We start from the raw sequence: 6637 nt of genomic DNA on the forward strand, positions 1-6637 counted from the left end.
TTTTCGTGACCGGCAACGGATCGCAACCCTCAGTGTCGCACCCGTACCGGACCGGGCATGGCAACGGGATCGCAACCCTCAGTGTCGCACCCGTACCGGACCGGGACTGGCAACAGAATCGCAACCCTCGGTGTTGCGCCCACACCTCACTCAGCCAGTGAGCGGGAACCGGTCTGTATGTGGGATCCGAACCCTCGGCGGGAGTGCCGCCGCACTCCCAAGCAGCGCACTGTAGCAGTGCGCCACTGGGCCGGCCCCTCTTGAGCCCTCTTCACACTCCTTGCTGTGCCCAGTGCCATGCCCTGCACATGTTAGGTGTTTAGTATACCTTATGATTAAATGGTAGACATGGTTAAATGGTCATATGAGATCTAGTTACCTGTATAACTCCATTTGGGCAAGCAGGTGGGAGGTGAGAAACTGAACCCGACGCAAGAAATAAGGAATATGAACACAAATTGCCTTAGCCATGGAGCTGGGAGAGGAATTGATTGTGGAACCCACACACCTGGGTTCTTCTCCAGACATCATAAAGCCTGGGGTAGGGGAGCCTGGGCTGGCATAAGGGAATTAGCTTTAGGACAGGTAACATTGAGGGGCTTGCAGATCACCTGGAGGTGGCAGTAGTGTGAAGTCTGGGCCTCAGGTGGAGAAAGGGCAGGACCAGGCTCAGTGTCTGTGCTGGTGTCATAAGAACAGTTCAATGACATCATTTCTAAGGCTTCTTACAGCTGGAATATCTGGGAGGCTAAAGCTCTTTCCTCTGACGAAGTTCATTTGTGAGTTACTGAAGTCAGCTGGAAAATTCCTGAAGGCAGAGGTAGAACAATGGGGAATAGCAGCTGGTCCTCAACTGAGTCTTAAAGGCTACAAGAAATGCCAGGCTGAGAATAGAGAATTTAGATCCATTCTCAGGCAAGATTTCTTCAGGTACAGGTGCAAGACCATGCACATCAGGATCACCTAGGAGAATTTCTTAAAACACAAATCCTGAGCCCTCCAGGAAGTTTTGTGCAGAAATCTGCATTTTTAATATGTTAGATAATTTCTATGAATCCTAAAATCTGGCAATCTCTGATCTGAAAGGAGATAATACTAATTTACCACAGTAGAGAAATAAAAGGCCAAATTCTTAGATTTGGGGCCAGAGCAATGATTGTTCCTTTTCAAGGACAATTTAACTCCTTATTTTTAAGACCACCTGTGGATTCAGTGGAACAGCCATTAGTTGGGGTGACTAATTGTTTTTGAACAACAGACATGGGTGCATTACTAAAATTTTCTTGCTGATTTCCTCAACAATGCAGGGGAAAAAAATTCCTTTGGTCCTGTGGGCGGATGTGACCTCTTATTCAAGTTCTCTCTGCTGAGAATAAAGGTAGCTGCTGCATCTGTCCTGAGAGGACAAGCTGGCACCCTGAAGTAAGGGTGCATTGTGAGCAAGTCTCTGGCACCAGAGACAAAGCTTCCTTGGCCTGGACTGAAGTCACCTTGTGGTGGCAGCTAGGCAGAGATCCCTATCTGCTAATACCTGGCTTTCATATTCCTACAGTTTTTTAATGAAGCACCAGAAAATAGATACTCTCCATTCACCTATGGCCAGGCCAATGTTCCAAGTGCTGGTTCTAACTAACCCAAAGTGCTCTCTCAAAATAAACTGTAGAGGCCAGGGCTGGGCTGGTGGGAACCGGGACCAACCAACCCACAAGCTCACAGCAGCACACAGGCAGCCCCTCTGGGGTGCCTGAGCTGGTTAGGCCAGTCCCACAGAGCCAGAAGGAACAGGAGGAAGAGGAGGGCGGGGATGCAGGGCTTGGAACAGGAGCCTAGTGGGGCGGGGCTAAGCAGGTTCTGCACCAGGCCAGGAGAGGAGGAAATCAGGGTGGACGAACTGTGTTCAGGCCTGTGACAGTGACGCCGGGACTTCCAGAAGAGTTGGGCTGCCTGCTCCAGCCAGGGATGCGATGGAAGCTCTCTCGCTGGCACTCCCTTTGATGGGATAGCTGGGGGCTATAGTAGTCCAGCCTTCCTCCCTGGTGCCCAGCAGAATAAAAACGCTGAAGGAATGCTAACTTCCCCTGTCACAGTCATGAAGCCTGCACCCAGGAGGCAGGAGGTAAGTGCCCTGCTAGATGCCAACCCTGGGGGATGGTCTTTTCTTCTCAGCTATCCTCACTGCTTGCTGACCTGGAGCAGGGATGCTACTTCAAAGGAAGCCTAAGAGGCTGCCCCTGACCTCAGTACCCTGAGTCCTAGGGCTACAGCCATGTCCACCACCAGTCACCAGCAGGTCCAGGCTCCCTCATCCCTCCCAGGGACCCTCATCCCTCTTTCTATTTGGGAAGCTCTTTTTCCAAGTCAGCAGGCCAGGGGCACGCAGTTGACTGAGTCATGAGGGCTGTTGCAGATGGTGATGGTGATGGCTCTATGTGGTCGTGGCTCCTTCCACACACTGATGAGCCGCAGACCTTGCAGGTAACCTCTGCCTTTGCTACTATGTCTTGGAAATGAGTTACCTGTATGGAGAGCTCAGAATATACGGGCACTGATCATTACCTGCACTATTTCAAGGCCTCTTTCCAAAAGGTTACAAAACCATCATGCAGAGTTCCTATTAACAGCAAGGGCTCAGTTAATATTTGCTGAGTGAATGACTAACAGGGAGAAACAGGAGATATGACCACCGTTTGCCTCCTTCTTATTCAACACCTCTGCTCAATCCTCCTTGAAAGACACACAGCTTCATCTAAAAACTGAAGTAAACAGCGCCTAGGTTTTCAAGTGTTCAAGGCACAACTGACTTCATTCTTGGGGTAACATAAGGAAAAAAGCTAAATGACACCAAATGGATTTAGCTCCCTGAGAAGTGGAAGGTGTGGTGAGATGGGCTCTGCTGACCATTCTTGATAAGCAGCACTGCCTGTGGCTCACCCCAGCTTGCCCTCTGGACAAGGCGTGACACTGATCTTAGCAATGCCTGGGGTTCTTGTCATGCCAATACAACTTCACAGAGCTGACAGTGCACCCTCCTGGCCCTGCTTTATCAAGCCACCCACTTAAACTCCCGCCAGGCTTTGCTTACATACATCTTGCTGTTTTGGATGTCATTCATTTTTAGGATGGGAAAAGGCCCGTATTTGGGATCAGGGGATCCAAGTTGTTTCTATGGGCTGTACTGCTCTCTGTGATCAGGGGAAAGTCCCTTAGTACCCCCACTTCTCCTGTTTCTCCTCTGCCAAGTGCAATAATGATAACCGATGCCCTCTACAGAGCATGAGGTTGTTGTGAGATGCACGTATGATGCAACCTTGCAATGCACAGTATTTAGTGTGACAGCACAATGTACCTCTTGCTCACAAGCACCCTGCCCTGCAAACAATGGGAAGCAAGGAATACATAGGGAGCTGTGTTTGTTTTGGAGAATTTCACTTGCAGAAAATCATCAATTTCAAAAGAAATCTATCAGAGGAACAGACTTCATGGCAGAATCACTTGTCCCAGGCAGGTACCTCAAGAATCAACTTTCAGTTTATGTTCACAGCATAAAGATGCTCTCTAAAGCCAACACTGCCTCTAGCCTACAGAGCAGGCTAAGGAGAAGGGGACTAAGTAAGGAGGTCCCTATACTATGTCTCATACAAAGCAGACTGCCAGCAAATCAACAGGTGGTAAAGCACCCAGGAAACTGTCTACAAATGCTGCTCGCAAGAGTGTACTCTCTACTGGAGAGGTGTAGAAACCTCGTCGTTACAGGCCCATCACTGTGGCACCCCGTGAAATTAGATGTTATCAAAAGTCCTCTGAACTTCTGATTTGCAAACTCCCCTTCCAGCATCTGGTGTAAGAAATTACTCAGTACTTCAAAACAGGTCTGCGCTTCCAGAGCGCAGCTATTCATGCTTTGCAGGAGATAAGTGAGGCTTATCTGGTTGGCCTTTTTGAAGATACCAACCTGTGTGCTATCCAGGCCAAACATGTAACAATTATGCCAAAAAAAAAAAAAAATCCAGCTGGCAGGCCACATACATGGAGAACATGCTTAAGAATCCACAATGTGGGAAACATTTCATCCTCAAAAAAAAAAAAAAAAAAATTATCTTCTTCCTGGTAGTTGGTAGTTCTAAACATTAGATTTTTTTTCCCCATACAGTCAAAAGTTACTTAAGTATGTGATTGCAGGTGGAAAAATAGGGGACAGAAATCAGATATTGGCAGTTTTTCCACTTTCATTTGTGTGTGAATTTTTAATATAAATGCAGGGACATAAAGCATTAATGCAAGTCAAAATGTTTCAGTGAACAAGTTTCAGCAGTTCAACTTTATAACAATTGTAAATAAACCTGTTAACTTGTTCTGGACAATGCCAGCATTTGGATTTTTTAAAAACAAGTAAATTTCTCATTGACGGCAACTAAATGGTTTTTGCAGCATTTTTATCATGTAGAAGATTCCATTCATTCATTATGCTTTTCTAACTGAGTTGTCCTACATGCAAGTACATGTTTTTAATGCTGTCTGTCTTCTGTGCTGGTCCTGTAAATTTGCTATTAAAATACATTAAACTAAAAAAAAAGAATCAACTTGCACACTTTAATTAACACCCAGCCTATTTGCTTTGCAGAGGGTAGCATTAGAATCCAGCCTATGATGTTTCCTCCTTGACAACCATGTAGCATTTGGCAGTATTTCACATGCCGGTTGTTTTTATGGGTCTCTTCTTGTACCTATGTGTTCTTCATTGTAATGGGTGTTAAGCCTCGATTGGCACCAGCCCTAGCTCCAACCCTATTTGATTTAAGAGACATCGGATTTCATGTCTGATACTCAGATTGATCCTGAGATCCTGTTTTTAAGGCACTCCTTATCTTGTTCTATTCCCTTGTGCTATTCTTGATTTGCAGATTTTAGAAAATACCTTTTTTGAAAGAAAATAAATTTTTGAATCAGGAGCCAAGCCAAAGTCCTGATGATTCTCTGTGGAAGTAGGAGCCAGTATGCAATGTTGTACCATGGAAAGAGAATTACATTAAGTGTCTGGAGACCTGGGCTTGCATCCTGGCCATGCTTCTCAGTAATCCTTTCCCAATCTCTTGTACCATGATGGGGATAATAGCAATATTGGCAGTAAACTTTTACTGAGAATTTACTAACAACTTTCCTTGGATAATCTCATTTAGTGTTCATGCCTGCTATCTCTGTTTTTGGAAAGAGGGAAATGTGAGATTTGGAGGGTACAATGTCACCAGGTAAGTAGTGATAGACCCAGATCTGAACGTGCAGTGGTTGATTCAAGTGCATGTGCTCTTATCAACCAGGCACATTGCCTTCTATGTGGCTACACTACCTTGAAGTTCTTCTTTACACATGAACTGACATTACCTGGCCTGTCCTCTTCACAGGATGTCATCCAATGAGATGATGCCTATGAAGATTTTTGGAAACTGTGCAGTTTCAATTCACCATTGTCTGCTTGTCTTATTTATCAAGATTTAGAAAAATGTTTTCTAAAAAGACTCCTTTTCTCCAATGGTGCCTTTTCAGCCTTTTAAAAAAAAAAGCCAAATATTTTCAAAAAGAAAACAAAATGGTGCATCTTGCCAAAAGGGAACATGAAAATTAACAATAACCTTGGGCATATGTTGCATATGAGGCTGAAACCAAACTCTTTTAAATTCTCTAAACTTTTAGGAAAATTTGCAGACACTATATGCTATGCTGGGGACCGATAACACAACAATGATAGTCAGAATTTATTAACTGCTTCTTCATACCCAGCACTGATAGAAGCATTTTTCTCAGGTTATCTAATGTGCAAGAGATAATTTATCATAGTGGTCAAGGGTATGGGCTCATGGTTTACAGTGCCTGGCTCTGTCAGTTGCTAGCTGTGTGACTTTGGACATTTCTTAACTACTTTGTGTTTCGATTTCTCCATCTGTAAGTGGGGATAATAATGAACCTATACCCGAGTGTTCTTACGAGGATTATACAAATGAATACATTTAAAGTGCTAAATAGGGCCCAGTATGTAATGAACTCTCAAATGCTTGCTACTGCTGCTACATTTCCCTCAGCCCTTCTATGAAATAGATCCTATCATCCCCATTTTGTCAGTGTAGGAACTGATGAAAAGTCAGGTCATACAGCTAGAGCCGGGATTTGAACCTTCAGCTGTCTTAATCCAGTGCCTGCCCTCTTCAATGTCAAATTTCAATAAACTCTCAAGGAAACACAAATTCCTCTGGGAATTCAGTTTGATGGGAGTTTATACACCAAAACCCAATCTACTTTATCTCCATGCACGTAACTGTAGATACTTATTGGACTCCTATCTTCTTTAGGCTGGTGAATGAAGCATCTTGTTGAAATGACATAAGTTCTGTCTCTATGATTTCACCAAACCTGCCAGAACTTTCTCCTCTATTCCAGATTCTCTCCATGGGCAGGCAACCACACTAGCCTTGGGGTGATAAGTCTGCTCATTAAAAGTGATCAGTGGGGCCGGCCCGGTGGCGCACTGCTACAGTGAGCCACTTGGGAGCGCTGCAGCGCTCCCGCCAAGGGTTCGGATCCTATATAGGGATGACCGGTGTGCTCACAGCACTCACTGGCTGAGCGCGGTGCGGCCGGTCTCAAA

The 6637-nt window shown here is 45.1% G+C and overlaps 1 pseudogene; it reads left to right on the forward strand.

The window, feature by feature from the left end:
- The first annotated feature begins 3628 nt into the window (after positions 1 to 3628).
- Positions 3629 to 4043, forward strand: LOC103602741 (annotated as a pseudogene).
- Positions 4044 to 6637: the final 2594 nt, after the last annotated feature.

This window comes from Galeopterus variegatus, unplaced genomic scaffold (genome assembly GCF_000696425.1).
Source record: "Galeopterus variegatus unplaced genomic scaffold, G_variegatus-3.0.2 Scaffold115, whole genome shotgun sequence".
In the NCBI taxonomy this organism is placed as follows: domain Eukaryota; kingdom Metazoa; phylum Chordata; class Mammalia; order Dermoptera; family Cynocephalidae; genus Galeopterus; species Galeopterus variegatus.